Genomic DNA, 13,999 nt, shown 5'->3' on the forward strand with positions numbered 1-13,999 from the left:
ATGCTCCATCAAAGGTGACATGGGTCATCCTTGTCCCTGCTCCATCCAAGTCATGCCTTCGTAGTGAGCTGCTTTTTCTTTTTCTCTGCTGGGTATTTCTGATTGTGCCAAGAAGATTGAACCCTTCACAAGAAAACTGCTCAGCCCTCCAGCAGTCTGGCCTTTAACAGGCAGATAAACAGCACATCTGATCCATAAACTCCTCCTGTTGGTTATTCCCTGGCAGTAATCTACAACACAAAAGCCACAATAAGCCCCTGGAGGGTTGGCAGTGCCTCCATCAACCGCTTCTGTGCCTGATGCTGCTGCTCATTGTCATCATGGGCAGATGAAGTCACCACAGAGAATGGATGAGAGGGAAAACTGCCATCCCAAAAGTGTTTCCTGATAGTGCAGCAACTCCCTGACACAGTAATTGGCTGTGGGAGATGCTGGAAGCTCTGGATGCTGCCACAGAGTACCTGGAGGAGAATAATCACCAAGGAAGGGAGGGATTGCCATAGGAAACATATTTTTCTGAGATTAAAAGCATTTAATGAAAGCTGAAAAACAGATGGGACTGGAAAAAACACTGGGCCTAGAGTGAGCAGTGAATATTTCACAGGTATTGCATCCTTGTGAAACACAGCTGAGCTTGGCAATAAAGATATTTTACTCACCTTTGTGAATCAGCCAGTGCTCAGGAGAGCACAGCAGCAATGAGGGAGTACAAAGAAGTATTGTATGGTGGTTTTGTTGAGAAATCTGTAAATAATATGGAATAAAGTATTACAGAGGATATTTATTGAATACACAACGGAGTATTGTTGTATATTCGATTAAGACTTGACATTACATTAATTACCAAATAACACTCCAAAGTTAGTTTTAGCCTTGGCTCGTTCTGCTGGCAGAAGTCAGATGATCAAATGTGACTGAGGGCTCTTCTGCACACACACAGTCATTCCACATCTTCCATATTGACATCATTAAATAGCAACTGTAGAAATGCTAATTGAAAGGGAACTTGAATTCCTCCTGAACAACACAGCCACTCATAATGCAGATATTCCAGTGTTCTGCCCATAAATGATGTGCCCATTTCCTACCTCTGTGGGAAATGCAGGTTAGTATTCATAAGACCAGCTTTCATTTTTCATAGAAATAAAAAAACTGTCCCAAGGAGAATCAGCCTGGACTGATATAGAAATCCTCATCAATAATGCATCTCCCCACGCTCCCAGCTTCAAGGAAAGGACACCATGTACTTTTAACTTGAACTAAAACTTGTTTTACATCACAGAGTGTCAAATCTTTGGTTATCATTACAAGAGCTAATTAGGACATAGTCATTAGAGGAGATACAGGCTCCTCCTCAGAAAGTGATGGCATGAAGTCCTTTTTTAGGGTTTGCTGTGTGGGTTCAGAACCCGATGGGGTCATTAAACACAGACAGGAAATTAGCACACCCCAACGGAAATCAAGACATCAGATGAGCTTCCACATTAGCAAAAAAGAGCTATGGAAATCTGGAAAATTCAGCTCCCTCTTGCTGGCATTTAACCACAGTCAGTGGAACTGTTCCAATGAATCCTGGTCAGACCATATAGATCATATGCAGTGCACATCCACAGGTACTGTGGGGACCAATTTTTCAGTATTCCATCCTTGTCAATATTCCTGAGCTGGGAGATGGCAATAGAAAGGGAGAACTAGCAAAACATCCTTCCATAATCACCATTTCAGGGCAGGGAGTCTCTTTTCACTGTGAAACCTGGAAGGATGTTTAAAGTCCCAGTTCTGGAACAACCACCCTGCAGGTGTTACAGGCACAGGATCAAGGACGAAGCTGAAGAACAAAACATCAATAGGATGGGATCATGTTATCAAAGAGTCTTACATTAAGACCAAAAAATTACAGAGAATTGTGTTCAGACAAGACAGTCCTACCATTCACTGTGTATTATTTGGATTCTAAATCTCTCTTGTTTCTTTGATCTCCAACACAAGAGATACAAAGAACAGGAGTAGAAAATTGAGCAAGTAAAATCTTCAAAAGCAGCAAGCGAAGAAAATATGTTCCACAAAATTCTCCTGTTGTTTTTTTTCTTTTCTGTGTAACTACAAAACCCCAAAAGGCTTGTAATGGGGCACTACAAATTGAAGGGGAATTAAATATATATATATAGATATACACCACCACCCCCTAAAGATGTATTAGACAACAATAATCTTCTGCAAGACCATTTCCTTAGCAAAATACCAAAGCTCTGAATAATAATAATAATAATAAATTATAATAATGAAAAATAATGCTATTCAATAGGCAATGCAGCTAGGAGACTGAATGCCAGAGGTAAAAAAAAAAGTAACATCAGTAACTACAGAAATTCTTGGGCACTTCACCAAAGCCTGGAGGTGTTAATTGAAGACAATAAAATCACTACATATAAAGATTATGACTGCAATGCATTTCTCATGGAGGTTAAGCTGTTTCCACTTGCTCTCAGCAGTTACCATCACTTGCATTCAAATCATCCTCTTGGTCCACGAGTCTAATAATCATTTATATTTCCCACCTGCTTGCTCAAATCTGTCTCTGGAGTAATGGTCTTTTCCCAAAAAGCAGGATACAGAAGAAATCCTGATAGCTGTTCCTTTTATTTCCCCATTTGTCTTCAATGTCTTTCTCCTCCCGCTGCTGATTTGTGCAAAAGGTCTTTTCCACATCCTCAGCTGGCTCGTTCTCCAATTTATTGTCATCCTTAATTCTATTGTTCCTTCTAGCAAATTTTCTTTAGTTTAATAGAGTTTCTTGAGCAATTTTGCATCACGAATTGCATTATAGATGCTGTAGTTACTCATGTGAAGAGCTCTGTTATTACTCCTGGAGTAAGTATTGGTTTTTATACATTACAAGCTTTCATGTTCTTTGAATTATTGCTGTTTGGTATCACTTAAATTAATACTTCTACACAGAGGCCATCTTTTAATCAGTTTCCATCCATCTTTTCCTCCTCATATCTTGGCTCATAATATTTAACACACTGTATTCACAGAGTTTGCTCTAAATTCAGATTTTGGGGGCAGTAAATGGGCTGTACATGTTCCTCAGCTAAAGGTTTCAAAACAGGGGAGGTTAGTGTGGGCTTGGATGACTGCTGAGCTCCCTTTGGGGACAGATTTACTGACAATTAAACTCTCTCTGCTGCGTGGGATTGTCTACTGGAATTGAAAACAGGGTAGGAGGAGAGATGCTGATCTTTCCCTCTTATATTCTAAAGCTTTGAAAGGGATAAAGTGGCATTAATAGCCACTGGGACTCAAATCAAGATGTACCCTTAGCTATACCTACATGCCAAAATAACTAAAAGAAGGCTTCAGCATGATGATTTTAATGAAAAATTACTTTCCACAGAATTTTCAGGACTGTCCCATGGCTTCAAAGTTTCTTTAGGATGCTTCAGGAGCCCGGTCTGGCACAATCCTGGGCTTACCTATGTCCAGATGCTCAGGGGTCACATAATTCTAATTCCAAACCCCTGCCATGGGCAGGGACACCTCCCACCAGAGCAGATTGCTCCAAGCCCTGTCCAGCTTGGCCTTGAACACTCCCAGGGATGGGGCGTCCACAACAGAAGGGGAGGATCTTTCAATTCAGGGATGCCAACTTGCACCTTTCTCTGAAAAATTTATGGAAGGCAGTGGGAACCATTATGACCAGTAAGATCTGGTCAATTCCAGCATCAGTGGAGTACAGAGGTTTAGAGAAATGCACTTTGTCCCACCTTCTTTGCCCAGAGTGAATTATCTGGAAAAGGGCAGGAATCTGAGTGAGCACTCAGGAGAGCTGATTAATTTTAGAAACATGAGCAAGTACATGGAACACTAATAGTGCATCAGATTTGATGGCACCAGCCAAAATCATTCTGTCATTCTGTGAATTCTGTGAAAGTGCATGCAAAATAGTGAAACTTCAAGGGCCCCTGGTATCCTGTTTACCTGTAAGGACCAGTTGTTTCCATTCATTCCATGTACCTGCAGAGCTTTTGGTTCTGTGGCAAAACCATTAGCCCCCCAAAGCCAATTTCTTTCCCTCCTCCCCTCAACAGTCCTGTTGATATAGAATAAAGAGCAGAAGCTCACCTACAGCAAATAGCTGTAGGTGTCCAAATAAGTTGCCCAAATCCTTCTCTTATTACATCATTAAATGGATTGGCCATTAGTGTTTATAAAAAAAAAAAAAAAAAGTGGATCTGCACCCTTTGCTGGCAAAAGTTCTGCTCTTGTTCTAAAAATAAAGGAAAAAAAAAAAAGCCAAGGCTATTACTGAATTCTAAAATTCATTCAGCCTTGCAGTGCAGCCTTTCAGCAGCTCTCCAGCAGAGGAAACTCTTTATCAGGTACCTGGAATGTACAGTCCCAGAGACTCTGAGATAAAGCACATTCTCAGTTTCACATTCGGCTGCAGTGTGATCTGAAGGGTGATAACATTTCTCCAGCTAGCTGTGGGAATCATTAATTCATTATTCAGCTGTGTCTTCAAGCCCCCTTGATCAAGGGTCCTTTTTCTCTCTGTCAGGCAACTGTTCTGTTCTATGTTCCTGATTTCTTTACATCTCTGCCTTCAGTAATGTTATCTCTAACTTAGACTATCCCAATCTTCAAATGTTGCCTCCTTTTTTTGCCTTTGTGAGAAGGGACAGAGTGAAAACAATTATGTGATGAGTGTTGAATGTATTTCTGGGAGCTATGTGCTGCTCATTTAAAGTCTGGACTTTCCCTTTACAAGAATGCTAAAAAGAAGAAAAGCAAGCCAAGTGTGAAGCTGCCATTTTTCCTTTTTTTACAATTTCTTTTTACACTTGCTGTAAAACCCTCTGCTTCACTCTTCACTCTCTGCCTTTACATTATGTTAGTTAATGATGTTTCTAAATCTAATTGCTCTCATCTGTTTCTCATCCTCCCAAACCTCACTCAGAGCTCCTGTGATTGGAGCAGGGTGACGCAGTTTGTTAGAGCTGGGCTGACAGGGGGATGAATCATGGCCTTGTCATTTCACAACCTTTTGTGGCATTTTAAACATATTTGCAAACAGAGGACATTTCACTGGAATTCCAACGTGTTCTAATAGAAAAATGGTCTCATCCTGTCTGCAAGTTTCATTCTTGCTAACAAGAGGAGAAATTCAAATTTTTTTCTTGGTTTCCTTCTGTGGTTGCCCCTTGACATCTGCAAGGGTACCAAAGGCTTCAGAACCCCCAAAGATTCACTCAGCTACAGGAAAGGAGTGGGACAGCTTGCAGGAGCTGCAGTTGAGCTAATTTTCCACTTGACTGCTCAGTCTTGGCAGATGATGTTGTGTTAGGCAGACTGAAGTTCACAGTTAAGTGCATTCGGAGGTGGTGAACAAAATACCCACCCTGATCTTTCAAGCAAAATACTTTTTGTATCCTGCAGTTCCTAAAGACATTTCTGTGTAGTGTTGCTAAGCTTTAATTCGAGAAGCAAGAACATTGAGGATTGATAATTTTCCCATGTTTAAGGGAATTCACAGAGTCACAGAGCAGTTGAGTTTGGAAGGGATCTCTGGAGATCTCTGGTCCAACCTTCTGCTCCAGCAGGGTCACCCAAAGCTGGTTGCAGGGGACTGAGTGTAAAAACTGTTGGTTTTTTTAGTATTTCTAGGGATGGAAACTCCACAGACTCACTGGGAAACCTGCACCAGTTCTTGATCATCCTTAGACCAAAAAAGTGTTCCCATTTTTTTAGATGGAACATTCTGCATTTCAGTCTGTGCCCACGGCCAGTGGTGATAGACAAATTTACTGACAAAATTTATAGATGTAAAAACAGGTGAGAAAACATGACGTTGGATACAGAACTGCATTTTTCAGTGTGTACCATTTACCATTAAACTTCTTTGCTCTAGCCTGTGAACTCTGGACAGTGAACATAATAATTTAGACTTACAAAAAAAGAGAAGCAAAAATTAATCTCTTAAGAAATTTGTGTTTATAACAGTTTTCTTTAGCAGAAACTTGCTTTTGTGTAGAAACTGACGCTTCATTTATCATGAGCTCTGCAAAAGGTCAAAAGAACAATTTACATATTTATGTCTTCTAATTCCATATAATTTAGTGCTTATTAAAAACCAGTATTTATTTGTAGTGGCTGGTTTTTTTTTTTTTTACTTTTATGTGCTGTTCAGTGTATACCTGTCCTTACCCATGTAGAGGATCTTTGAGTCAAACAGGACCCTCAGACACCAATTGTTTGAGATGTGGTCAGAATGATTGAACAACCCAATCTAGAGGACAATGAAGTATTCCTGAATATATATCCTGGCATGGTTCCTCTCCTTCCAAGGTGTGTCTGCTACATAATCCAAACATGCTTTGTGAGGATTTATGATTAAAGCAGCTGATGCAGAGCCAGTTCCCTGAAGCAGCATGGAGAGGACTCTGAGGGGTGAGTTTTACCCCAGACTGCACCAAACCAAATCATTTCTGTACTTCCAGTTCCTCCCCTCCACCACACATTTTTCACATCACCACGTTAACCCTTTTCTCAACAATCCTGTGCACATAATATCAACTGTTTCCAGAAGCATTCAGGCCTCCTCCAAGCCATTGCTTTCCAATGAGAACAACCACTTTGGAGCTGTGGTCCACATTTTGAGCTCTGAGAAACCTCTGGTGCATTCAGAGGCTGCCTGAGAGAACAACGACCCGGTGAAGAATGTGACAGAATATACAATTTCCAAATGGCGATGCACAAATGTTAATGACATGGATTTCCTGCCCACACTCAAACCTAATTCCACCACAAGATGGTCTGTTCCATTAAGAACAGCCCAAAAATGGTTCCCAAACCCCCCTTATTCTGATTATATGGAAAAGCATGCGCAGGAACCATGTTTCCTGTTTGTTGCTATCAGTGTATTGAACTATTCCATTTCCCTCTGGATTTGGATCAGAGGCCACCAGCTAAGGGATGTCAGATTGCACAAATGCTTTTGGTCACAGTTCACAAGCCAACCCTACTGGAAAGGTCCCAAATGCCCTCAGAGAAACCTACATCCAGTTTCTTATGATTTTATTTAAAGCATCCTGCCTGTGAATGTGTGGTCAGTTTAAAAAAAAACCTCATGAAATGATCCAAAGTCATGAGCACCCTGTGGCTGGTAATTGGCCTCAAATCAGCTGGTTTTTGCCTCGGTCATTTGTCAGAGGCTCAATTAACAGCAGATTCCACTCTTGCTAGGCAACAAGAGGAAGAATTGAGTGGGAATATTGAATTGTTCTGAGACCTCAGACCATTCCTTCTCAGTGAAAGTATTTTGTATTGTCAAGTTCTGTAATGTGATAATTTACCTACAGAGAGAATGTTGGCTCCTCTTGGTGCTGTCTGTATTCCCTCTCCTCCCCAAATCCTTGCCTAACTCCCTCCCTTTGCACAATGAACATGATTTTGGGTATCAGTTGTGCCACTCTGCTGGGTGAGTACCCAGGAGCTGCTGTCACTGGAGAGAGTGAAGGAGCATTTTTCTTCCTACCCACACTATTATGAGAGGTAAATGGGAAAAGAAAATAGAAAAAAAAAAAAAAGCTGCTCTTAATGTTAAATCTCCAAGCGCTGGCAAGCAATAAACAGATGATGGATTTTTATACGACTTTGATGTGTGGAACTATGTAAGTATTAGTTGGAAGAAGCTTCTGGAGATGGTCCCCTCTGGCTTTGCAGGAATCTTGGGGGTTCAAACCTCAGCTTTTTGTTTTGGTCTCATTGCAGGGAATGTGCTGTGACAGAGCTTGGCCTCTGGGTCCTGCAGGTGTGTGAAGGCAGGAGCGTCATCCAGGGCTGAAGTATTTTATAGGTGAGATGGATCAGGAGTTCCACAGGGCATCCATGCCGCATCACACATCAGAAAGGGCACTGTGTGAAGTCTTTTATGCCCCAGGGTGGACTGTGCTCAATTTCAGATCATCCCAAGTCACCCCAAACAAACAGGTTGGAGATCTGAGTTCCTTCAGCACGAGCCACCTCAAGGTACCACTCTAGTCCCATCCCTCCAAGCAGGCAGATCACAACACTCCCAAAATATCAATGGGTTTCTGAGGACCTCTGTGTTTTGTGGTGGTTGAGAATGAGCAAAAGAACTGTGACTTTCAGAACTAATCTTGGCACAAATGACCCACTACACTTTCAGCAGCCTCAGCCCAAAACCGAAGCTAATTTCACCTTTCCAAGTCACCAGCCTGCCATACCTTCAAATGCCATTCAGAGAGTGCCCTGATTTTTTTGGGTTGTAATTTAATTAGGGACATGTCTGGGAAAGTTGTAGAGGGTTGTACCTCAAAGCTGGGTGTGATCCAGATGGTAGATGGCAAATGAGCAGCTCTGCAGCTTCTCTTTGCTTCACTAACTCTCCCACATTAAACTAAAAAATCTCCAATCCATCTGCTGATTCCAGGCTCTAAGGAAATAATAGAAAGGCTGCACAATTTTTACAGTCACAGGGTGTGGAATCCTGTGAATCACTTCTTTCACCCTGCCACGCTGCAACAAGAGGGGGCCTGGAGTGTTGCAGTTCCTGGTTTTCAGTGTGAGAATTGAGAATGTAAAGAGTGCAGTGCTTCCAAGAACACAGATCATAGTGTAGAAACTCAAACACATCAAAAATCAATTCAATTTTCTTGTCTTGCCTGGTCTTGCCCATAAAAGAATTGCTGAGTTCTACAGATGCTGTGGGGGTTTTTTGTCTTTTAGACACAAAAGAGATAATGCATTTCATCTCTCCCACTGTCCTACATGACATACTATCATTGCATTTTCAGACATTAATAACATAAGTGTTTCTGTGAAATAGTTTTATTCTCATTTTTTTTTCCTGCCAGTCAAAGTCTCTCTGTGCATTTACAGACCCTTTGCTGTAATCCCAAAGTAAGAAAGGACTTTGAAAATTAAGATTCTGTCCACATTATCTACATTCACAGCTAATTCAGCAGCAAGAAGGACCCTACAAGTGTGACACTTGTGAAATTTATCTGAATTTTTGGATCAGAGGCCACACCCCTGAAAATAGAAGTTAAACTGCACTGTATATGATGCAATGAATGGACAGAAAGAACTAATTTGTTACGTAGGAAATCTTTACTAATTAAGAGCATCATAGTCTTCCTGAAGTTATAGAGAATTACTTCAAATTCCCTCTATAAATTTTCAGGTGTTCACTTCAAATGTACACTTGGGATTGCATCCTGGTCAAATATTCTCAGACCCTGCCTCCTCATATTTTTCTCTGTTTCCTTATAGCCTTTCTGAGAAGTTTTCTGCAAGTTCATCCCAACTTTTTTCTGGGCACAAATTAATTGTTGATAAAAATAAAAGCTGTTTGGACAGCTACATTTTTCACTGCAGTGCCATAGGCAGTAGTAAGATCCACAGCATGTTAATTGTTTCCTGTTGTGCATCTGCTCTTGGGATAAGTCACATTATTGGGTGACAGTTTCTCCATTCATGTCTCTACTAGGCTTAAAAAAAGCATCGAGGAGCAGGTTGCAATAGCAGCTAAAATGGATTATTGTTTTTCAGACTACTTTACAAAATTAAACTCAGCTTTAGCTCCCTTTTTTAAACACAGCCCTAAAATAAACACAGTGCTTATTTGTGGCTGATGACCCTCAAATATGGTAATTGTGGTAGACACCCTGAAAAGATTCCACACTGCAGCTGAGTGGCTGAACTAATTTAAATAATGCAAACAGCCTTTAGTCAGAAAAACAAAAGTAACAGAATTGTAGAATCACAGAATGGTTTGGATTGAAAGGGACCTTCAAAATTATTCAGTTCCACCCCCCTGCCATGAGCAGGAACACCTTCCACCAGAGCAGGTGGCTCAGAGTCCCAAACAATCTGGCCTTGGACACTTCCAGGGATGGGGAACCCACAGCTGCTCTGAGCATCACATACAGGGACACCAGTGAAGCAGAACATGGAGAGAATTCTTTTCCTGCTCCAGGTGAATACGACACAGAAGTCACATTAACCTGTCAGTGTGGCATTCATATTTTCTGAAAAATCCCTTCACCCAGGATTTTTTCTCCTGGGAAGCTGAGAAGCCTCAGAGAAAAAGGAAACCAAATGCTTATCTCATTTGTTTCTCCTGTGTTTTGCTGGAATGTGTTTGGAGATTGTTTACCAACAGGTGATTGTTTCATTGGTTTCATGTGAATTGTTTTGGCTCTTTGGCCAATCAGGGTCAAGCTGTGTCTGGACTCTGGAAGGAATTATGAGTTTTCATTATTATCTTTTTTTTGCGTACAGTAAGTGTCCTTTCTGGATTGAGAAGCCTCAGAGAAAAAGGAAACCAAATGCTTATCTCATTTGTTTCTCCTGTGTTTTGCTGCTTTGGAATGTGTTTGGAGATTGTTTATCCAACGTGTGATTGTTTCACTGGTTTCATGTGAATTGTTTTGGCTCTTTGGCCAATCAGGGTCAAGCTGTGTCTGGACTCTGGAAGGAATTATGAGTTTTCATTATTATCTTTTTTGCATACAGCAAGTATCCTTTCTGTATTCTTTAGTATAGTTTAGTATAGCATTCTTTAATATAATATAGTATCATAAAACAATAAATTAGCCTTCTGAGAACATGGAGTCAGATTCACCATTCCTGCCTTCATCAGGGCACCCCACAAATACAGTAAGTCAGTGCTGAAGAATGTGTACCAGCCCAGGTGGCAGTGGGGTAGATTTGTCCTCTGGCCTTATCAAATGAGTACAAGAATCCTTACAGGAGAAGCAAGACAACTGGTTTCCAAGGAAATCAATTTCCAAGGATTTGCTTGCAGAGCAGTTCTGTTGCTTAAGGGATTTTAGCCAGGGAGGAGCCTCAGCTGTGATAACTCACCTTGAAAAAGGTGTTGAAAGGAATGGGTCAGCTTGTAGAGAGCAGAAGGATAAATGCATGACTTGATGCAGCAGGCAGCCTCCACATCCTCACCTTGCATTTCCTCCACCACCTTTGAGCCCCGGCTCTTGCCCAGCTGCAGCTTTCATTGCAGAGGGATGCCCTGTAAACTGTGGCTCCTGTAGAAACACACAGTGGGAAGCTGTCCTCTGTTTCCTTATCCCGTGCCATGTTTAGTTTGTGGCTTTTGGTGTTTCATTAGGACTTTCCAGTCAGTTACAGGGTACTGGAGGGTGTTTTTACAGCTGTTTATGAGCCGCAGTCTGGCTGCAGCCTTGGCACCAGCAGCCAAGTCTCTCAAACACTGCTTTGTTACAAGCTTTCTTTCCACCTCCTCCTCCCTTTAATTAACTTCTCCATTGAAAACCCAGAGAAGATAACTGGGTTTGCTGCCAGCCATTATTCAGTCCACAGTTTGCCAGAATTCCTTTTGAGATCTCTTTAAGAGAAATCTTAAAGTCTCTGGTATCACCGACACCTTTAGCTATGGAAAGTATCTCCATTGAGCTGCACTGCCTGTCCTACAGAAGGAAAATATTTCTTTACAGTGGTATTTGGCCCCCTTCTCTACAGACCCACGTTACAGTCCCCCTTGCAAATCTTACACTCTTGGCTGGGCATGCAAAAGCTGGCAGGCAATTAAATTCCTATGGAAAACTGGTTTTCCATAGGAATTGAAATTTTATTTTCATTAATGACAACTGGTGATTTCGAAGACAATGCTGAATTTGGATGCCTTCTGTCCTTGAAATGTGAGCAGTGGTTCCCTTTGACATTAATTCCTATTCATTTCTATTGCCACTGCTATAAAATCTTCTTCTCCCACCCCAAAGGATGGGACACATCCTCTCCTGTCAGATTATTAGAATGAAGCTGACTCATGAGCCAAAATTCTGCCATACCCCTTCTCATCCAAAAACTGCTTTGTTTGCTGAAAGGCTCCTTTTATAATTCCCTCTGGTGCTATTCACTCTTAACACATCTTCCTGTTGTGGTCTTCCAAATTTTCAGTGTTGGTTGAGCAAGTCAAAGGGAACTCTAAATATTGGAACAATCCCTGGAGCAGCCACCAGTGAGAATGTAATCCCAGAGCGTCAAGAAGAGCTTGGATGCCTTTTGGTAAACCAAAATTCCTGCACATTCCAGCTGTCAAGACAGCCACTGGCCTCGTGAGCCAGCTCTCAACTGAACATTTTTAATCATTCCCCTGAGCCCTCTTCCACAGCAGCAAACTTGTCCCAGGAAAGCTCAGTTGCAAAGGAAATTATCAGCGGGCTTGTTAGCTCGTTATTGAGTGTGTGGGAACAGTTTACAAAGACAGCTTTTCCTTTGGGAGGTGCTGGCAATAAAAAGGTTAAAAAAATTAATTTGCAGAAATGAGTGGTTTGGATTCCTGAACAGCAGATATTTGTTTTTGCTGCAGGGTGTTTTGGTTAGCTCAGATAACAGAATAAAGATGCTGCTTACACCTCTTATCCATCTGCTCAGAGATGAGTGTCATGTGAGTGTTGCTGTTTCCTTCCAGGGTAGCCTTCCCAAATCCTGACTCAGCAGCACTACTCAGGGACTGAAAGACAAGTCCTGCATTTGCCAGGCCAGCATGGGGAAGCTCATGAAATCAAAATTTTCTCAAAGCCTGTGATGTTTTCTGCCCCAGCCTCATACAGCTGTGCTGTCCCCAGGGCAGCCAAGCCTGCAGGTCACCTCTGGCATCCAGCAGTGTGAGGATTCTCCAGGAAATGTCCCAGGATTAGGAATCTTCTGCTATATCTCACTCCATGGTGATGCTGGCCAGCTGTACCAGGTACCAGGGAATGGGCATGACAGGTTATGTTCCTTGAAGTTGTTACAAGAAAAGAGAGAGAGGCCAAAATCTCCTTCTGAAACCACATACAATTACAGCTGTTTGACCAAACCCTTCTGATCAATGCATAATTTGAAATAGGAGCAGCCTCAGGGCCACTCTGCCCCAAAAATCAGAGGGTTTATTTGTGTCTGATGACTTACATGCTCCAAAATCCAAGTATTTGCTGGCATGAGGGAGCTGGGAAGGGGCTCAGCCTGGAGAAAAGGAGGCTCAGGGGGGACCTTGTGGCTCTGCACAGCTCCTGACAGGAGGGGACAGCCGGGGGGGTCGGGCTGTGCTCCAGGGAACAGGGACAGGAGGAGAGGGAACGGCCTCAGGCTGGGCCAGGGAGGTTTAAACTGGATATTGGGAAAATTTCTTCATGGAAAGGATGTCCAGCCCTGGCACAGCTGCCCAGGGCAGTGCTGGAGTCCCCATTCCTGGAGGGATTTAGCAGCCATGTGGATGTGGCACTTGGGGACATGGTCAGTGGTGGCCTTGGCAGTGCTGGGAGAAAGGCTGGGACTGATGATCTCAGAGGACTTTTCCAACCCAAACAATTCTGGGATTCCATGATCCCACATCTCTCTGAAGAGGCTATAAGCCCAGGGTCCAATTAATTCTCAAAAAAATCACCCTCTGAATTTGACTGATATTTGCTCACACTAAAGGTGTTCTGGAGGTCTCTTTATTTCTATGATTTTGAGCAACAGAAAGGAAAAATGAGCCAGTAGGTTCTTGAGAAAGTGCTTTTCCCCCCAGTGAAGTAGGCAGCAGTTATAAATATTCTGCAGGCAGACTCCAGAGCTGCAGCAGTGACCACTCCGTGACGCCAGCAGACGCTGCCTCAATAGCAGGAGACAAGCGAGGTTGCTTGTGTGCAAACAAATTTACCTATAAGCTCAATTTCAACAGCCACAGGGGGAAATCCAACTTCTTTCCTACTGAAAAAAAAATTTACTTTTCTGTTGTCAGTGCTGCAGCATCACCACTTGAAAAGTATCCCCATTATTCCACCGACTGATTGATTTCCTCCTAACTGTGCTGCTGGTGACTGAATTCATTTTGGGAGCCAGTTACGGAAAAAAAGAATATAGTAAGTGTTAGAAGAAAAACCCAAATTACTGTTTTAAAACTTGTTTTTCTCTTTTCTTCTTGCTTCTATTTAATCCAAAGGAAACATGTTCACAGTAGGAGTAA

This window comes from Pyrgilauda ruficollis, unplaced genomic scaffold (genome assembly GCF_017590135.1).
Source record: "Pyrgilauda ruficollis isolate IOZ18807 unplaced genomic scaffold, ASM1759013v1 scaffold88, whole genome shotgun sequence".
In the NCBI taxonomy this organism is placed as follows: Eukaryota; Metazoa; Chordata; class Aves; order Passeriformes; family Passeridae; genus Pyrgilauda; species Pyrgilauda ruficollis.